The sequence below is a fragment of the Pelophylax lessonae genome (assembly GCF_965119305.1).
Source record: "Pelophylax lessonae genome assembly, chromosome: 5".
Classification (NCBI taxonomy): domain Eukaryota; kingdom Metazoa; phylum Chordata; class Amphibia; order Anura; family Ranidae; genus Pelophylax; species Pelophylax lessonae.
In genome coordinates, this window is record NC_138772.1 from 78318117 (window position 1) to 78337959 (window position 19843).

A 19843-nucleotide genomic window follows, 5' to 3' on the forward strand; every position below is an offset into this window, starting at 1 on the left:
GTGTTCCCTTTAGCCCCCATAGTACTGTCCTGTGTCCCCTTCAGACCCCATAGTACAGTCCTGTGCCCCCTTCAGCCCCCATAGTACTGTCCTGTGTCCCCTTCAGCCCCCATAGTACTGTCCTGTGTCCCCTTCAGACCCCACAGTACTGTCCTGTGTCCCCTTTAGCCCCCCATAGTACTGTCCTGTGTCCCCTTCAGCCCCCATAGTACTGTCCTGTCACTGTGTCCCCTTCAGCCCCCATAGTACTGTCCTGTCACTGTGTCCCCTTCAGCCCCCATAGTACTGTCCTGTGTCCCCTTTAGCCCCCATAGTACTGTCCTGTGTCCCCTTTAGCCCCCATAGTACTGTCCTGTGTCCCCTTTAGCCCCCATAGTACTTTCCTGTGTCCCCTTTAGCCCCCATAGTACTGTCCTGTGTCCCCTTTAGCCCCCATAGTACTGTCCTGTGTCCCCTTCAGCCCCCATAGTACTGTCCTGTCACTGGCTCCATATTCCGCCGCCGCGGCCGTCTGCTGAACTTCAAGCCCAGCTTGGCTCCTGATTTTTAAATTCTGGCGCCTGATCCATGATCCAATCAGCAGCACTCAACTTGCGAGACGCGGCGCCTTGTCGTCACAAGTCAAGAAGGCGTGCCGCACTCACAGCTTCTGAGTCCTCTGACAGCAGCCAGACCCACCCCCCTGGCCAGGGCTCCGCCCGCCCGCCTGAATACAGGAAATGATCGGGTCATCTCGGGCATTTCCGGAACTGCACATGCGCAGTTCCGAACCGAGCCGATCGCTGCCGTTTTTCGCGGGCACTTTTCTCCTGCTATGGGCATTTACGGGCAGGAGAAAAGTGCCCTGATTTTACGGGCTGTCCGTAAATATACGGACGGTTGGCAACACTGGTATTGCCCCTTTTAGAGAATACAGAACCAAGTATCATTTTGTGGTGCTAAGTAATTTGTATGGGATTTGGTAATGATAACAAGAAAGGACATAAAATAGATCCCCTGCAGCCAGCAACAATAGACCCCCCCCCCCCCTTGCAACAATAGACTCCCAACAGCCAGCATCAATATACCCTCCAGCAGCCAGCAACTTTAGAACCCTCCCTCAACAGTAGATCAATTTCAGCAATAATTTTCCCCCAGCAACAATAGGTCCCCCACAAGCAACAATAGAACGCCCTGCAAAAATTGATGCCCTCCAGCAAAAATTAATTCCCCAGCAGCCAGCACCAATAGACCCTCCAGCACACCTCACCACCTCTTGTCATTAGATACATTCAATGCTGGAGGTGTCGGAACTGCGTTCCCCCACGTTCCAGCTGAAAAAAAGCCCTGCCTACACATATGGGTGCCCTGCATTATGTAAAATTATTCATTTAGTTTTTAAATTTTAGATTGGGGTGCCTCGAAATTGTGCAGAATTGTAAAGGGTGCCTTGACTGAAAAAAGGTTGAGAAACACTGCCCTAAAGTGTCTTAAGTAACCACTTCATGATCTGGCGCTGTTGATGCATGGACTCAGGCTAAATTTATCAGCGTCAGTGGGAAGTAGATTTACTAAAACTCATGCACTCAGAATCTGGTGCAGCTGTGCATGGTAGCCCATCAGCTTGTTCAATTAACCTTTAACAAAGAAACCTTTAACTAAATTTTGATAAATAATCCTCTATGTGTCATTTAAGGTAACAGTAATGACTAATTTCCCTATCAGATTATTATTTAATATTTTTGTTAAATAATGCATAAGGCTTTTATTTGGTACATAACATTCATAAATACTTTGCTGATTTTGGAATTATTTTATTAGTGCAATTGTGTCTTACAATTACATTAATAAACAGATGCACTTTGCCAGGTTGCAGTGGCATCTGCAGGAAACTGGATGATCACAAGATCAAGAACTGCACTGATTTCTTCTTGATCACTATGGGAAGACCTGGAGCTGTCACAGACGGAGTAGTCAAGGAACTGTGAATGCACATAGGTGCATATCCCCCTTCACAGCTGGAGCACTATTTCAAGTTTTCACAGCATGGGACCTGTGCTTGAGAACAATAATACTGTAGATAGAAGATGTCAGACCCTACACATACAGGCATAACATTATTAGGTATCAAAGTGAGTAAAGTGTTTCTTTGTGTACAGGTCCTCCATGATCTATCAGAAGTTTAAAAATAGTAATGCAGAGCGCAGTGATTTTGTACAGCAACCCATAGTAACCAACCCTTACATGGAAAACAAGAAGTTTGACAATTTTACAATAAGATGCTTTTCCCCTGTATGGTTTGCCTCTACCAGCCATTTATATTGTACAATCATGAATAAATGGCCTCTGCACTCAAATAAATTGTATTTCTCTTTAAAAGCTTTCAGATCATCAGCTATATATAAACCATAATGCTTTCATATTTATGAATCAAATGTTTTTATATGGCTGTAACTAAATGTTCCTTGCTCTTACGACATTACGTTTTTTCTGTGACTGTAAATCCCAGGCAGGAAAGGCTGGTCATTATACACCAATTTGGAGTGATTGGGCACAGTGGGAGTAGAGAGCCAAGCCTTTAATATAATGGATAATTTTTGCTTACTATATGTGAATCACCGGTGCTGTCATGTCTGTCTATTATATTTGTATGTGTCTGGTCAGGAAAGAGGTTTAAGGTGAGTGGATGTATTGTATGTGGTCTTTATTAATATTGTTTTAGTTGTACTTGAAAGGTTATAGTTTTATATAATTATCTACATATAGATTCATCCATATATATATCTATCAAGCTGTGTATACAGTATACTGTATATTTGTGTGGAATGACCACAGATGCTGCATGGGGCCAACTTCTCCTGAGCCCATTGGTTTAAGTTTTTTTGTATAACAGAAAAACATTTGCCCTGGTGGGACTTTGATTGAGGTGAACAAACAAGTCACTATGATGATAAAAGTTTATTGAAAGAAACAACATGCATAAAATACATAGCCATACGGCATGCATAAAAACATAACCAATATAACACACAGGTATCGTGATATTACATATAAAACATGGTAACAGAGTAATAATACCAAAAATGCATATGGATGCATACCCATTGTTTTTGACCTAATCGTATGTAAGTGTGGATCTCCCCACATGGGTATATATTTATTGAGTCCCTGCACTTATTAGCCAGCACTATGTATTTATAATGATATATATTTATTTTATAGAAACACGCATGCATCATTACTCCTGATGAGTGGGCATTCGACCCACGAAACGCGTCGAATTAAAAAAACATATAAATCCATATGCATTTTTTGGTATTATTATTCTGTTACCATGTTTTATATGTAATATCACGATACCTGTGTGTTATATTGGTTATGTTTTTATGCATGCCGTATGGCTTTGTATTTTATGCATGTTGTTTCTTTCAATAAGCTTTTATCATCATAGTGACTTGTTTGTTCACCTCAATCAAAGTCCCACCAGGGCAAATGTTTTTCTGTTATGCAGCTTTTTGGGGATGGAGGTGACGTAACTACAATGTCAGACCATTTTTATTAATTTTTAAGTTTTTTTGTACTGTATCCTTTAGAGATCTATGTTTTTACAAGTAATGTTGCCCTGTCTGACTTTATGCATTGCAATACAAGCTGTTTTTGAGAATGGGCAGCTGACATTAACATCTATTGGACATTTGGTGACCTCTGACCCATGACACAAGTCAAACTGAGTCCTCTCTTACCACAGTGATGATGGTTAGTGGAAAAATGTCCTTTACATCAGGGGTCAGTGGAAAGAATGTCTCTTATGTTAGGGGTCAATGGGAAGAATTCTCCTTACATTGTTGCTTAGTAGGAAGAATGCCCTTTAAATTTGGGTTAAGAGAAAAAAATGCTCCTTACACTGGGATTCAGTGTGAAAAATATCCTTTTACATTGGGGGTCAATGGGAAGACTGTCCCTTACACTGGGGGTCAATGGAAAAATGCTGCTTACATTGGTGGCAATTGGGAAGAGTGCTCCCTTTTACACATAGTTAAAACGATAATTTAGTATTAGTGTTCATGTATCTAAGAGGAAAAAATGTGTGGTTGCTCAAGACACCCATAGCAAATGTTGCAGGAAGCCTAGGGTTCCATGGATCCCTGAATGAGAAAGACTGCTATGGGTAAACAGATAATGTAGCTGAGGGACCCTTGAAGAAAGGAACATGTCAGCCTTATTGCTATATCTAGGAGTGGGTCTCTGTCCACTTTTCTATTATGATTTGTTTTTGCTGCCTTCTTATTTTAAAAAATGTCCACAATAAAGGAGTGCCAAGTTTACTACCCCATTTAATTTTCTTTTAAATATATATATATATATATATATATATATATATATATATATATATATATATATATATGTACATACGTACTTTTTTCCATGGGTCTTTGGTCCATTCACATGGCATGAGGTGCCATTTTCTTCCTCCAGCGACGGACAGGTCCTGAATGCTGCAGAGAACTCTTATTTGCAGCTTTTTTTTTCTATGAGCCAAAGACTTCTTGATGATGTTTCCCCACTAGGTGGGTCCTTGCAATCTGCGTTCAATGAAATTGGGTTGAATGAGGCTTGGTTTCACTCAGCCTGAAAGTGGACCATTGCTAGAGCTTGGAGGAGGTGACTATTACAGATAGAGCTGATCTTATATGTTAGCAAGACCTGGGCTACCTATATTTTATATTTACTTTTTGTTTAACAACTAGAGGAGTGCCAGTCTCCTCAACCATTTTACAGCATATTATTTGCCGCAAAACAACAGGTGCCCTGTTATACATACCTTGCATGTATAGGTAGATTGGAAAAAATGTGAACTGTACTATACTATAGGAAAGGCCTTGCAATGTTATCACATAAACTGGGTTCCCTTCTGACCATCTCCTTTGTAGCCGTCTGGCGGAGTCTCCAGCTCCAGGATATTTCCACTGCTGATCTCAATTGACTGGCCAAGCATTTGCCGGCAAGTGAACTGTAAGAGGATTAGATGAAATTGCTGTAATGCCATCTAAGCGAGTTGAGAAAAGCAGCAAGTTCCACTAATTGCGGCTTGTGGGGGATGGCTGACCCTGCTTAGTAATCATAGATGGTATTAGTCATCGCACATTGTGTGACTTGTGAAGCTGTGAATCACCACTACTTAAACTAAATTTATTCACAATGTCAATATTTCTTACTTTTTAAAAAAAATAAATAAAGTAAGCTACTAAAACATTAGTTGGTCTTGTACTTATACATGCATAGTAATGATATACAGTATTTCTGTTCTAATGTTAACATGCTTTTCACCTGTCAATGCCTCTGTGATGTCAGTGCTACAGTTATTTTATGGCTCATTTACACCAGCCCATGCATTAAAACACATGCATGATGGTGTGCCTTGTGTACGGGTAGCACAATGTTTTGTTACAATACCTTGTATTAACTGACATATCAATATGGATGTCACATCACTCAAACCTAATCCTTCTAAAACGAAGCTTATAATATCCCCCCCCCCCCCCCCCCCATCTCCAAAATATGCACCTTTTTGCCACTTTAAACCTCTTTAAACCACTTTAAACCTCCAAGAAACTCATTCACTTCCTTATTTTTTGCCTTGATTATTACAACACCCTCCTCATAGGTCTACCTCTACACAGGCTCTTCCCCATCCCCCCCTTTAGAATGCTGCTGCCACCAGAGCGGAAAAAGTCTTAGGGCTCTTTCACACGGTCCGCCTCCGTAGGCGGATCCGTGTTGCTCAGTGGGGATCGATCCGCGATCCCCGCTGAGCCGGGCGGATGACAGCTCCGTCTCCGCTTGCAGAGCGGAGAGGGAGGTGTCTCAGCCCCCGCTGCCCTCTATGGGGGATCGGATGAGAGCGGACCGCCTGTCCGCTCTCATCAGATCCGATCCGCTCCGATTACTGAACGGATGGAAAAATAGGGTTTCCATCCGTCCAGATTTCACGGACAGGATCGGATGCGGATGGCAGCGGGTGTCAGCGGAGGTGTCTCCGCTGACATCCGCTGCCCCATAGAGCTGCATGGAGGATCCGATCAGATCCGCCTGTCAGTTTTTTAGGATCGCCCGTGTGAAAGAGCCCTTAGTCAGTCTTCTTCTGTTTTATGCATTGAAGGCCATTACCTTACACTGGAAGAAAAGGGTTCCACCCACTATCTCCTTTTGGAAAGGTTTGGTTAATAGTAATCTACCATTGTATAGGGAAACATGCACATAGAGGTTTTTTGAGGAAATTTGATAAGATATGGTCAGGGTGGTAAGCCGATTCTAGTACGGCCGCATAGGGAGTTTTGGCCTCACCTTTTTCTTCCGGAAGTAGTTAGGTATTGTGTAGGAGTTGGGAAACTCTGTTTGAAGAGAATATCAAAAGCATCCTTGTGAGGATTATGCATGGGGGAAGGAAGGAAGGACCTATATATATATATATATATATATATATATATATTTTTTTTTTTCATTTTGTTGTTTCTGTTCTTCTAATTGTCGTTGCTACCTTTTATGTGCATGTGTATGGTATGATTGATGTATGTATAAAATTAATAAACCGATTTAAAAAAAAAAAAAAAGAATGCTGCTGCCAGACTCATCGAACTTCAAGCTCAGTGTCCACTACCTCTCTCTGCCAATCCCTCCACTCACTGGCTTCCGTTTGCCCAACAAAATAAATTCAAAATACTTAAAACAACATACAAAGCCGTTTATAACTCAGCCCCATGCTACATCACCAATCTTGTCTCAATATATCACCTAAACAGTCCTCTCCGCTCTTTGCAAGACCTCCTGTTCCCTAGCTCCCTTGTCTCCTGCTCCCATGTTTTGTCTTCAGAACTTCTCTAGAGCCTATCTCAACCTTTGGAAATCTCTACCCCAATATATTCAACTATCTCCTACTCTGTCCACTTTTAGGTAATCCCTGATGACCCACATCTTCATGGAAGCCTATCCAGCCTTTACCTAACAACTGAATCTTTTCATTCTCCCATCAGTTTATCCCTCACAGTTTTGTTAAACTTGCCCCTCCTTATTAGATTGTAAGCTCACAGGACCAGGACCCTCCTGACTGTATTGCATTGTATTGTAACTGTCACGTACCTAGTCAGTGAGCCTGATGTGTAGAGGAGGGCCTCTCGTACAGCTCGGGCTCGAGGGCCACTGATAGTGAGACAGCAGCCACAGGAGCACGGTGACATAGGAGTGCCTGTAATCAGTCCAGTAGTCTGCGTGGCCGCAGTCAGCAAGGAGATGTAGTAGTGTACAGGCTGGTAGAAGGCAGCTGGAAGCAAGACTTGCTGGGCTGAGTTGTAGCAGGCCGGATGAGCAGGATGCAGGGTCAGACAAGCCGGGTTGGTAATGGTCGGGCAGGTGAGAATAGAGAGTAGACAGCAGGATGGTCGGGTAACAAGCCAAGTCGGTACCAGGAGAACAGTAAGGCAGGATCAGAAGACAGAAGAGAAATCCAGTAGACAAGCCGGGGTCAGGGTATGAAGCAGACAATCACAGGTTAGGGATAAGCCGGATTCATTTCAGAGGTCACACGGAATCAGGAACAACACACAGAAGCTGCAGATCAAACAGCAATAAGGCCATGCAGAAAGCCTGTTTAAATAGCCAGCCTGGCGCCATCATTAGAGACACGTGCGCACACTGATGCGTGAGTGCGCATGCGCACACGCCTATGCGCTCCCTATCCCACGAACAAGAACGTCTGCTTGACCAGTTGCTGTTCTGCGCATGTGCGTATGCACATGCCGAGGAACTCCATCTATCCTATGGACCTGACTTCTTTGACTCTACCACTCTACCATCTCCCTTTATAATGCAAAGAGCTATGCACACTGTTGGCACTATATACAGTCAGGTCCATAAATATTGGGACATCGACACATTTCTAATCTTTTTGGCTCTATACACCACCACTGTCAGGGATACCACATGCAGGCATCCAGCAAGGGTGATCAGATCAGTTGGCTGCACCAAGGAATCAGGACCCAGATAGATAAAGATGTAAATGAGTTTATTAAGCAAAATGACACACTCCAATACCAACACCAGTGACCATAAACAAGTAAACAAAATATAAATGATAACAGTACAAAACCCCAATAGAACCTAACAAACTATATACAAAGGGATGGAGCAAACAATAGCAGGACAGGACAGGGACAGGAGACAAGGAAAGCAGGGAGCCAGGTACAGGAAGCAGGATGCAGGGATCAGGATACAGGTTTCAGGATGCAGGTTTCAGGATACAGGTTTCAGGATACAGGTTCAGACAGGGACACGGCTAGCAGAGAAAATACTGAAGCACTGAGCCTCAGTGAAGGGCGGGCTTATATTCCCTCAGCAGTCCTCCTCAGGTGCAGCTTAATTAAAAGAACAGTCCAGCTGCTGGGAGACACCCGCTGGTGGGCCCTGGAACTGCGCCCCTCAGTTCCAGGAACAACAGTGCCACCAGCAGGTGACCCATGTAATGACACAGATCCTGACAGTTCCCCCCCTTTAAGGAGCGGCCTCCGGACGCTCCATTGTGCTTCTACCCCAAAAGTCCAAAAAGGTCTCCCCTCCATGTCTGCGGGTCTTCTAGCACTCTCTAGGCCAAAGTCCTTTAACTTGCCGGAAGGCGTGCCACCAGAGTCCAGCAATTGATCATGCGCCCCACCACCAGGGTCTGGAAGCCGTCTTGGCACCCCACAGGTCAAGTTCCTGAAGAGGCGTAACATTAGGGATACACCTGCCCTCATTGCAACACATGTCCCAACACTGGGACTGAAGGCAAGCTGGACATCAAGCAGGGGAGCGCCAGCGGCATGCAGGATATCCGGCAGTGGCACACCAGGCTGGGCAACAGACAGTGGCACATCAAACAGGGCGGCAGACCGTGGCTCAGCAGGCACTGGATCAGCAAACACTGGGTCAGCAGGCACCGGAACAGCAAGCACTGGGTCAGCGGGCACTGGAACGGCAAGCACTGGGTCAGCAGGCAAAGGATCAGCAGGCACAGGATCAGCAGACACATGATCAGCAGGCACAGGATCAGCAGGCACAGTAGTGGTCACCAGAACAGCGGGCACGGGATCAGCTGGCACTGGATCAGCGGGCTGAGTAAGAGACACCGGATCAGCAGGCACCGGAACAGCAGGCACTGGGTCAGCGGGCACTGGAACAGCAAGCACTGGGTCAGCAGACTGGGTAGTGGTCACCAGAACAGCGGGCACCAGAACAGCGGGCACTGGATCAGCAGGCTCAGTAGGAGGCACCGGATCAGCGGGCACTGGACCAGCAGGCATTAGAACAGCAGGCACTGGATCAGCAGGCTCAGTAGGAGGCACTGGATCAGTGGGCACTGGATCAGCAGGCTCAGTAGAAGGCACCAGATCAGCGGGCAATGTAACAGCAGGCACTGGATCAGCAGGCTCAGTAGGAGGCACCGGATCAGTGGGCACTGGAACAACAGGCATCAGAACAGCGGGCACTGGATCAGCAGGCTCAGTAGAAGGCACCGGATCAAAGGGCACTGGATCAGCAGGCTCAGTAGGAGGCACTGGATCAGAGGGCACCGGAATAGAAGGCACTGGATCAGCGGGCTCAGTAGGAGGCACCAGATCAGCGGGCACTGGAACAGCAGGCATCAGAACAGTGGGCACTGGATCAGCAGGCTCAGTAGGAGGCACCGGATCAGTGGGCACTGGATCAGCGGGCACTGGAACAACAGGCATCAGAACAGCGAGCACTGGATCAGCAGGCTCAGTAGGAGGCACCGGATCAGTGGGCACTGGATCAACAGGCTCATTAAGAGGCACCAGATCAGCGGGCACTGGATCAGCAGGCATCAGAACAGCAGGCACTGGATCAGCAGGCTCAGTCGGAGGCACCAGACAAGCGGGCACTGTAACAGCAGGCATCAGAACAGTGGGCACTGGATCAGCAGGCTCAGTAGGAGGCACCGGATCAGTTGGCACTGGAACAACAGGCGTCAGAACAGCGGGCACTGGATCAGCAGGCTCAGTAGGAGGCAACGGATCAGTGGGCACTGGATCAACAGGCTCAGTAAGAGGCACCAGATCAGCGGGCACTGGATCAGCAGGCATCAGAACAGCAGGCACTGGATCAACAGGCTCAGTAAGAGGCACCAGATCAGCGGGCACTGGATCAGAAGGCATCAGAACAGCAGGCACTGGATCAGCAGGCTCAGTAGGAGGCACCAGATCAGCGGGCACTGTAACAGCAGGCATCAGAACAGTGGGCACTGGATCAGCAGGCTCAGTAGGAGGCACCAGATCAGTGGGCACTGGATCAGCGGGCACTGGAACAACAGGCATCAGAACAGCGGGCACTGGATCAGCAGGCTCAGTAGAAGGCAACGGATCAGTGGGCACTGGATCAGCAGGCTCAGTAGGAGGCACCGGATCAGCGGGCACCGGAACAGCAGGTACTGGATCAGCGGGCTCAGTAGGAGGCACCAGATCAGCGGGCACTGGAACAGCAGGCATCAGAACAGTGGGCACTGGATCAGCAGGCTCAGTAGGAGGCACCAGATCAGTGGGCACTGGATCAGCAGGCACTGGAACAACAGGCATCAGAACAGCGGGCACTGGATCAGCAGGCTCAGTAGGAGGCACCGGATCAGTGGGCACTGGATCAACAGGCTCAGTAGGAGGCACCAGATCAGCGGGCACTGGATCAGCAGGCTGGGTAACAGGTATAATTGTATGTGTTGGGAAAAATCTCCTTTTCTTTTTAGGTTTAGATACAGAAATCTTGCTAGTGGTTGCAGGGCTATGAATAGATTGTGAAGTAGATGGAAGAGAAATGGCAGTATTGGGAGATGGTGGAAAAGGAGAGACAGTTACAGAGGAGAATTTCTGAGAGGTTGCTAGAGGCAACAGAGTAGTAGAGGAAGTTTTCACAGAGTTAAATGCAGGAAAAGTGCAACTCGTTAAGCCAGGATATGAACAAGCAGTGGAAAGCAAACCATACCTAACTGCAGCTGTGGTTGCTACAGGTAACGGAGAGGATAAACTTTGAGAAAACTGGTGTCCAGAGGCAGAAGTGGATTGGTGTGAGTTAGCTGATGCTAAATTGGAAAGATCTGACCAGGTTTGCAATAAGGCCTGAACAAAACTCAATTTACAACCCCCTTGTCTGATTAGAGAATATACAGCATTCATGCAATCCAACAGGGCCTCTGGAGAATACACTGAATAATGTTCAATAAAATAGGGTTTATCATCTTCCAAGAGCCACACAAGAGATACCACCTGAGAGACACTAAAAGGAGGAGAATAATCATCACCACCCTTAGGGGTATTAGATAAAGCCAACTCTGCACAGAGCTGAATAAGTGGCTGAATCTCTTTGAACAAAACTCTGCCTTTGTCAACAAACGAGTGGGCCAGACGGATGCATTCCAACAACTGCTCGCTAGTGTAAGTTTTCAAAATTTGGCGACAATATTCCCTGTCTTCTGTTACAAGCAAAGAAAAATAAAAGACCTCCTCTGACTGCATCTTGCAACAACCAGAAAATTCCTAATTCCCAGGTGCAACCGATCTGATCGTTAGTGGCTTCAGTATTCTGTCAGGGATACCACATGCAGGCATCCAGCAAGGGTGATCAGATCAGTTGGCTGCACCAAGGAATCAGGACCCAGATAGATAAAGATGTAAATAAGTTTATTAAGCAAAATGACACACTCCAATACCAACACCAGTGACCATAAACAAGTAAACAAAATATAAATGATAACAGTACAAAACCCCAATAGAACCTAACAAACTATATACAAAGGGATGGAGCAAACAATAGCAGGACAGGACAGGGACAGGAGACAAGGAAAGCAGGGAGCCAGGTACAGGAAGCAGGATGCAGGGATCAGGATACAGGTTTCAGGATGCAGGTTTCAGGATACAGGTTTCAGGATACAGGTTCAGACAGGGACACGGCTAGCAGAGAAAATACTGAAGCACTGAGCCTCAGTGAAGGGCGGGCTTATATTCCCTCAGCAGTCCTCCTCAGGTGCAGCTTAATTAAAAGAACAGTCCAGCTGCTGGGAGACACCCGCTGGTGGGCCCTGGAACTGCGCCCCTCAGTTCCAGGAACAACAGTGCCACCAGCAGGTGACCCATGTAATGACACAGATCCTGACAACCACAATGGATTTGAAATGAAACAAACAAGATGTGCTTTAAATGCAGACTTTCAGCTTTAATGTGAGGGTATTCACATCGAAATCAGGTGAACGGTGTAGGAATTACAACAGTTTGCATTTGAGCCTCCCACTTTTTAAGGGACCAAAAGTAATGGGACAGATTAACAATCATAAATCAAACTTTCACTTTTAATACTTGGTTGCAAATCCTTTGCAGCCAATTACAGCCTGAAGTCTGGAACACATAGACATCACCAGACACTGGGTTTCATCCCTGGTGATGCTCTGCCAGGCCTCTACTGCAACTGTCTTCAGTTCCTGCTTGTTCTTGGGGCATTTTCCCTTCAGTTTTGTCTTCAGCAAGTGAAATGCATGCTCAATCGGATTCAGGTCAGGTGATTGACTTGGCCATTGCATAACATTCCACTTCTTTCCATTAAAAAACTCTTTGGTTGCTTTCGCAGTATGCTTCGGGTCATTGTCCATCCGCACTGTGAAGCGCCGTCCAATGAGTTCTGAAGCATTTGGCTGAATATGAGCAGATAATATTGCCCAAAACACTTCAGAATTCATCCTGCTGCTTTTGTCAGCAGTCACATCATCAATAAATACAAGAGAACCAGTTCCATTGGCAGCCATACATGCCCACGTCATGACACTACCACCACCATGCTTCACTGATGAGAGGATATGCTTTGGATCATGAGCAGTTCCTTTCCTTCTCCATACTCTTCTCTTCCCATCACTCTGGTACAAGTTGATCTTGGTCTCATCTGTCCATAGGATGTTGTTCCAGAACTGTGAAGGCTGTTTTAGATGTTGTTTGGCAAACTCTAATCTGGCCTTCCTGTTTTTGAGGCTCACCAATGGTTTACATCTTGTGGTGAACCCTCTGTATTCACTCTGGTGAAGTCTTCTCTTGATTGTTGACTTTGACACACTTACACCTACCTCCTGGAGAGTGTTCTTGATCTGGCCAACTGTTGTGAAGGGTGTTTTCTTCACCAGGGAAAGAATTCTTCGGTCATTCACCACAGTTGTTTTCCGTGGTCTTCCGGGTCTTTTGGTGTTGCTGAGCTCACCGGTGCATTCTTTCTTTTTAACCACTTGCCGACCGCCGCACGACTATCTACGGCGGCGGTCAGCCCCTCACAGGCAAAGTGACGTAGGTCTACGTCGCTCGCCTGTGAGGGTTTAGGGAGCGAGCGCGCGCCGCCGGAGGCGCGCTCCCGCTCCCGCGTGGTCACGGACCCCCCCGCGCGTGTGACCGGCGGACCCGATCGCCGCCGGCCACTCTGCGATCGGCGGGGGAGAGGGAGAAAGTCAGGCAGCTTGTGTAAACAAGCTGCCTGTCATTCTCCTCTCTGTATGAGAGCTGATCACATGGATCTACTATGTAGATCCATTGATCACTCTGCATACAGTTGAAGCCACAGCCAATCACAGTTAGAATCACGCCCCTAGGGACACACACAGCCCCTCCCTCTCAAATAAAGTTAACCCCTTCACTACCAGTGTATTTTTACAGTAACAGTGCATATATATAGCACTGATTACTGTAGAAATGTCACTGGTAACCCCAAAAGTGTCAAAAATGTCAGTCAAGGGTCCGATCTTTCCGCCGCAATGTCGCAGTACCGCAAAAAAAATCGCAGATCGCCGCCATTACGCGTTAAAAAAAAAAAACAACAAAAATGACAAAAATCTTTCCCTTTGTTAGTAAACGCAATAACTTTTGCGCAAACCAATCAAAATACGCTTTTTGCGATTTTTTTTACCAAACATAGGTAGCATAAAACAAATTGGCCGAAAATATTAAAAAATTTTGATTTTTACATTTTTTTTGGGGGAATTTCATATAAAAAAAAGGGAAAAATATTGCTATTTTTGCAAAATTTACGCTCTTTTTTTGTTTATAGCGCGTGATCAAAAAATCGCACAGGTGATCAAATACCGCCAAAAGAAAGCTCTGTTTGTGGGAAAAAAAGGACGCCAAATTCGTTTAGGTACAGCGTCGCACGACCGCGCAATTGTCCGTTAAAGTCACGCAGTGCCGAATCGCAAAATACCCTCTGGTCGTTTAGCAGCCAAATCCTCCGGGGCTTAAGTGGTTAAGGATGTTCCAAACAGTTGATTTGGCCACACCCAATGTTTTTGCTATCTCTCTGATGGGTTTGTTTTGTTTTTTCAGCCTAATGATGGCTTGCTTCACTGATAGTGACAGCTCTTTGGATCTCATATTGAGAGTTGACAGCAACAGATTCCAAATGCAAATAGCACACTTGAAATGAACTCTGGATCTTTTATCCGCTCCTTGTAAATGGGATAATGAGGGAATAACACACACCTGGCCATGGAACAGCTGAGCAGCCAATTGTCCCATTACTTTTGGTCCCTTAAAAAGAGGGAGGCACATATACAAACTGTTGTAATTCCAACACCTTTCACCTGATTTGGATGTAAATACCCTCAAATTAAAGCTGAAAGTCTGCAGTTAAAGCACATCTTGTTTGTTTCATTTCAAATCCATTGTGTGGTGTATAGAGCCAAAAAGATTAGAATTGTGTCGATGTCCCAATATTTATGGACCTGACTGTAAATCCTATATCATGATAATAATCACACTGTTTACTTTTTTCTCTTTTTTTTTGTTAACTTTTGAAGAGTCAAAGAATGACACTTCACTCAACTCAATGCACCTCAGCATGTTGCAATGCCCTATGGTGACTTGTGGTGAGGTGTGTTTCGTGTGTGTTGGATGTCAATCTATACAGATCAGTGTAGCTCAATGGACATGGTATGAACGAGCCCCTAGTGTGTTTCCAGGACCTTCTCTACTTCTAACACCTCTCTACTTCTAACACACATCCTCTTTTTTATGAATGTAAACATGTCCTTTTGGTGTCACCCACTTTTTTCAGATTCGCTAAATGCCATAGGTGATTTCTGCACAAATGTTTATCATACAAAATGGCCTCTGTTGTTTATGTACAGTGCAAATCAGAGCAGTCTCATGGGGCATGGGGGGGGGGGGGGGGAGGGGGGATGGTGCCTGCATGGAGTTTTAAAAACTATTTTTTTCTGTTTAAAAGACAACAGTCATGGGTGAATTAAGTAGGTTGCCATTTGTGGCATCCTACTGAAAATGTTTACTGCCTGTCTCAGCAAACTAGAGGATCAGCAGAGCTGGGGGTTCCTACTGAGTGGGGGATTAGTAAAGCTGGGGGTTACTACTGAACAGGGAATCAGCCAAGCTGGGGGTTCTACTGAGTGGGGCATCAGCAGAGCTAGAGGTACTACTGAGCAGGGGATCTGCTGAATGAGGGTACTAATAAACTGGGGATTTACGGAATGAGGGCACTAATAAGCTGGGAATCTGCTGAGTGGGCGTACTACTGAGCTGGGGTTCTACTAGGCTCCTTTAAAACAAATAGAAAATCAACACACACACAGGACATTTGCCAAGCTTCATTAAAGCTTCAAAAAAGCATCACAGAAGTGTCAGAATGTTTATACTGCTCTGAATATAACAGTGTTTGTTTATACAAAGAAGCGGAGATCTGTAAATTAAGAGAGTCTTCACTTATTTCCATAAATCATATAAAATGCAAGATCGTTTTAAGTGACACTAAACTGAAGATAGAGGATACAATTCTGTGCAAAAATATATATATATTTATTAAATACTTCAGTGCAAAACAAATGTCAAAATATAATTGATAAACACAAAGTTTCAATAAAATGCAATAAGATATATCACAAAGGTAATATGAGAATAAAAACAAAGAATATTATCTCAGAATAATAAAATGATCATAACCAAAGACTTTTAAATATGAGTGACAGTCTGCATAAAAGATGGCAACCAATATGACAGATTTGGCATGTAACTTCTCTCATCCAACAGATATTCAATTTCTATGTTTTAAATACAGTTGCATGGATCAACATTGTTGGACCATGCCTTAAAAAGTCCAGATTGTATTGATAAAATATGCTTCTATTTAGTTAACCTACCATAAAGAATACATCACAACTGAACCATTTTACTAAAAGCCAGAATCAGCTTAAATCCCAAGATAAAAGAATTAAACCAATCATACTGCAGTTAGAATGATTTAACTTCAAATCTTGATGCTAACAGATTAGGTGATGGGTCAGTTAGGTGCATCTAAATAAGGCAGATCAAATATCTATATGAAGAATAGGAACATACTTTACCAGCCAAATTCTATTGTCTGAGAAGTCACGTTGTCTTGGTTATAGATAGGATCAATGGTCTCCCATGAGTTTCAGAACTCCCTCACGATCTTTGCAATCCTCAGCTCTCCTCCTCTCACTAGCTGACTAGGACTTTTGAACCCCCCCTGAAGTGTGGGCGGGGATCTCATTACCATATAATCTCCACGTCACTAAAAGCATCTAATTACTATAATCAATTATTGGAAATTAAAATTAAACATCCACTAGGGGCAGTGTTGCATTACTTATTAAATTTTGTTTTAACATACGTCACAACGTACAATGGCCTACTATTAAAAGTGACCTTGTTGACCTGTTGACTAGTGAAAGCTCATTAAATCACTTGTCTGTGTCTTACACTGTCAATTAAGATGTATGCCTGTAGGATTTACAACACCTTGAACACTTAGACTAGACTAAAACAATTCTTATATAAACACTCCTACCACATGCCTTAACATGAAGTACTTAGTATTCACTTTAGTTTTAAGTCTAAGTAAGATTACTACTTTAAGAATATAAACCCAAAATGTGATACAATATTCCTAAATATATATGTATATGCCTTACATAATATAATGACATAATTATGGCTAATATCTTCTCACATATAATGATGTATCTTTAAAACTTATATATAGCTCATTTTAAAATACAACTAGAATATACTGGAGTATTGTCCATTGTTATATACAGATAAGATTACAAGCTAGACTAGTATGGTGTCTCGCTAATCGTCCTTATCTGATGAGATGTGTAAAGGCCTCTTATTTATGACAAAAGAAAATAGAAATGTCTGCTGAAAGTATAGAACCCTATTGTAAGCCTGTGAGAGACATTTTGGTAAGAAGACATATATGAACTTTATTTGACCTAAAAAAAAAACAATATGGAAGCCATGCCATTCAGAATCTCTTATGCATAATATGAAATATACATGGCTTTTTAAAATCATTTTTTTTTTATATCGATTATTTAATTACCTATTATTATTTGAATCAATCACCCCCAATAATCCCGACAGAAGCATCACTGCAGCATCGCCAATGCATCACATGCCAAATGCACGTTGAAGCAGTAGGTGCGTTAATGTGTATTAAAGTCTAAGCAAATGTAAATAAGCCCTAGGGGGTAAATGTAAGGGCAGCACTGATATAAGAGAGACTCCGATGTAAGGGGGACTTTGATGGGAATCCTGATTTAAGTGGGCTGTGATGGGGGACTCTGACGTAAGGGGTGACTCTGACGTAAGAGGTGATTCTGATGTAAAAGGAGACTCTGATGTAAGAGGTGACTCTGATGAAATGACTCTTATGGGGAAATCTGATGTAAGGGGCTCTGTTGGGAACCTTGATGTAAGTGCATACTCTAATGGGCTCAGGTATAATTGGAATTTATTTGCTTTGTGTTACTGAATCTTCTGCTAATTACAAAAAAACTCCAAGTAAGGCGTAATTATTACTTTATTGTTTCTTTCATTCATAACACTGCTTTTTTTTTTGCCCGCAAATATTTGTAAAATATACGACGTGTCCCTCATACTGAACAATTTGGAGAACCATGTCCTACAGTATAAAGCATCATATGCTGTTCTGCCTCTGCAAAATTCCAAGTCTATTAATTAACTACTAATGTGTACTACAGCCTAATTGCATTCACCAGGCAGCATCCAATCAGAATCCATCTTGCACTGGCCTAATTTCAGCAGAGTGACTTGTGGCTGAGTGCTGTGCCTTAGTTAAGTTTGCCGTACGTGAATGATTTTCTCTTGTTTAGACTGTGGCCTAAACAACAGGAAATCCATCAATTCCTTCCTCCACCTCCACACTAAGAGCATAGATAATGGAATCACCACTACTGGCTATTGTATATAGGTAGCTGTGGCACACTGACACTCCTTAACAGTGACCTCATCTGATAGGAATCAGTAACAGTTTGGGCGATAATTTTCCACCTGCACCAAGTGATTTCTAATGCTTGCAGGACCACCCATGGCTTGAATACAACCGAGTCAGAAGGTTTTGGCCCAGAAATTCGAGCCATCTATGGCTACCCTTAACTTAAAGGGTTAGTTCACCTTTACAATAAATTCTTCTTTAAAAAAAAAAAAAAAGCTCTCCATGGCTTATCCCAAGCTTATCACAAAAAACTCCCATGTAGATGACCCATCCCTTCCTGCTTAGAGGGCAAGACATGGCGGGCATTGGGCAGCACATTTTGGCATCACTAGAAAGAATGCACTAGCTCGTATAAAATCTGCAAATGTGCTGCACACTCTATTTCCCTCTGTGGCAGAGGGAGTGCACTGCCCATACATTAATTTTGAACAAGCCAGAGTGCTTTTTCATGCAAAGCTGTGGGTTCGCACCCAAAGTCCGAAGTATCCTGCCAACTGGACAGGATGGGGAGGGTTGCCTAGCTGGCAGTTTTGTGGGACAGGCTGCAGATGGTCTGCAGGTCAGGTATGACATTGATAATCATTTTTTTTAATAATTTTTTTTTTTTTCGAAACCTGAGCAATATTTATTTACTGTACGACTGTATGACTTTGGAATGCATGGGCAATTTTATTGTAAAGGTAGACTAACCTTTTAAGAACTAAAACTCTTTACGGAAAAGGTATTTCTTCGGTAACTGTAATATTTACTCATGCTCAAAAAAAACAAAAAAAACAAATCCCATTTGACAATAAACAGAAAAAATCTGACCAGAGCTATGTAATAAATAACATATAGTAGCTCTGATAAAATGCTGTTTCTGTGTAACCATTTAATGGCCATCTATAGATAACTGTAGAGTTGTATATACACTAGAAGCCTCCTTCCCACTTTAATGTTTGATCTTTAATGATGGCTTTCTCTTACTGACGAAAGGGCACTCTATGGGAAAAAAAGCTAGCTTTTTCCGGAAAATAAAACAAAACTGTTATTATATACAGTGGGCAATGACACATGGTGAAGTATATGGTCACACATCACAGATTACATTTCCTAGCAATCCCCTTCACTTCACAATGCCTAAATATACAGAATTGTTTTACACAGAAATTATTCCCTTCTAAAGAATAATTTTTCATGGACCTTGGTTTGTGCACTGGTCCAAATCATTTGTAGAAGGGGGGATTATGGTGTAGGGTTGCTTTTCAGGGATTGGGCAGTGAAGGGAACTCTTAAAGGAGATTTACAGCCCAAGCTCAATTGGCTGAACATCTCATATGGATCACAGGACTGCAGTTCGGTCTGCACTCCTGTGACCCATTTTCAGCAAAGAGTGGGCTGAAGTCCGCTCTCTGCTGACGTCACAGAAAATGGTCCAGGCACCGCATCATCATGACAATAGAGTCTGGATCCGCCAGGTGGCTGAATCAACACCAAACTCAGCCTCTCAGCAAGCCGCTCCCCACCCCTTCACAGCTGAGCAAGGAGGGAG

The 19843-nt window shown here is 43.8% G+C and overlaps 1 protein-coding gene across 1 annotated transcript in view; it reads left to right on the forward strand.

Moving 5' to 3' along the window:
* MYO3A (myosin IIIA) overlaps positions 1-19843 on the forward strand; it is a 312359-nt gene that overhangs the window by 267229 nt on the left and 25287 nt on the right. The window lies entirely within an intron of this gene.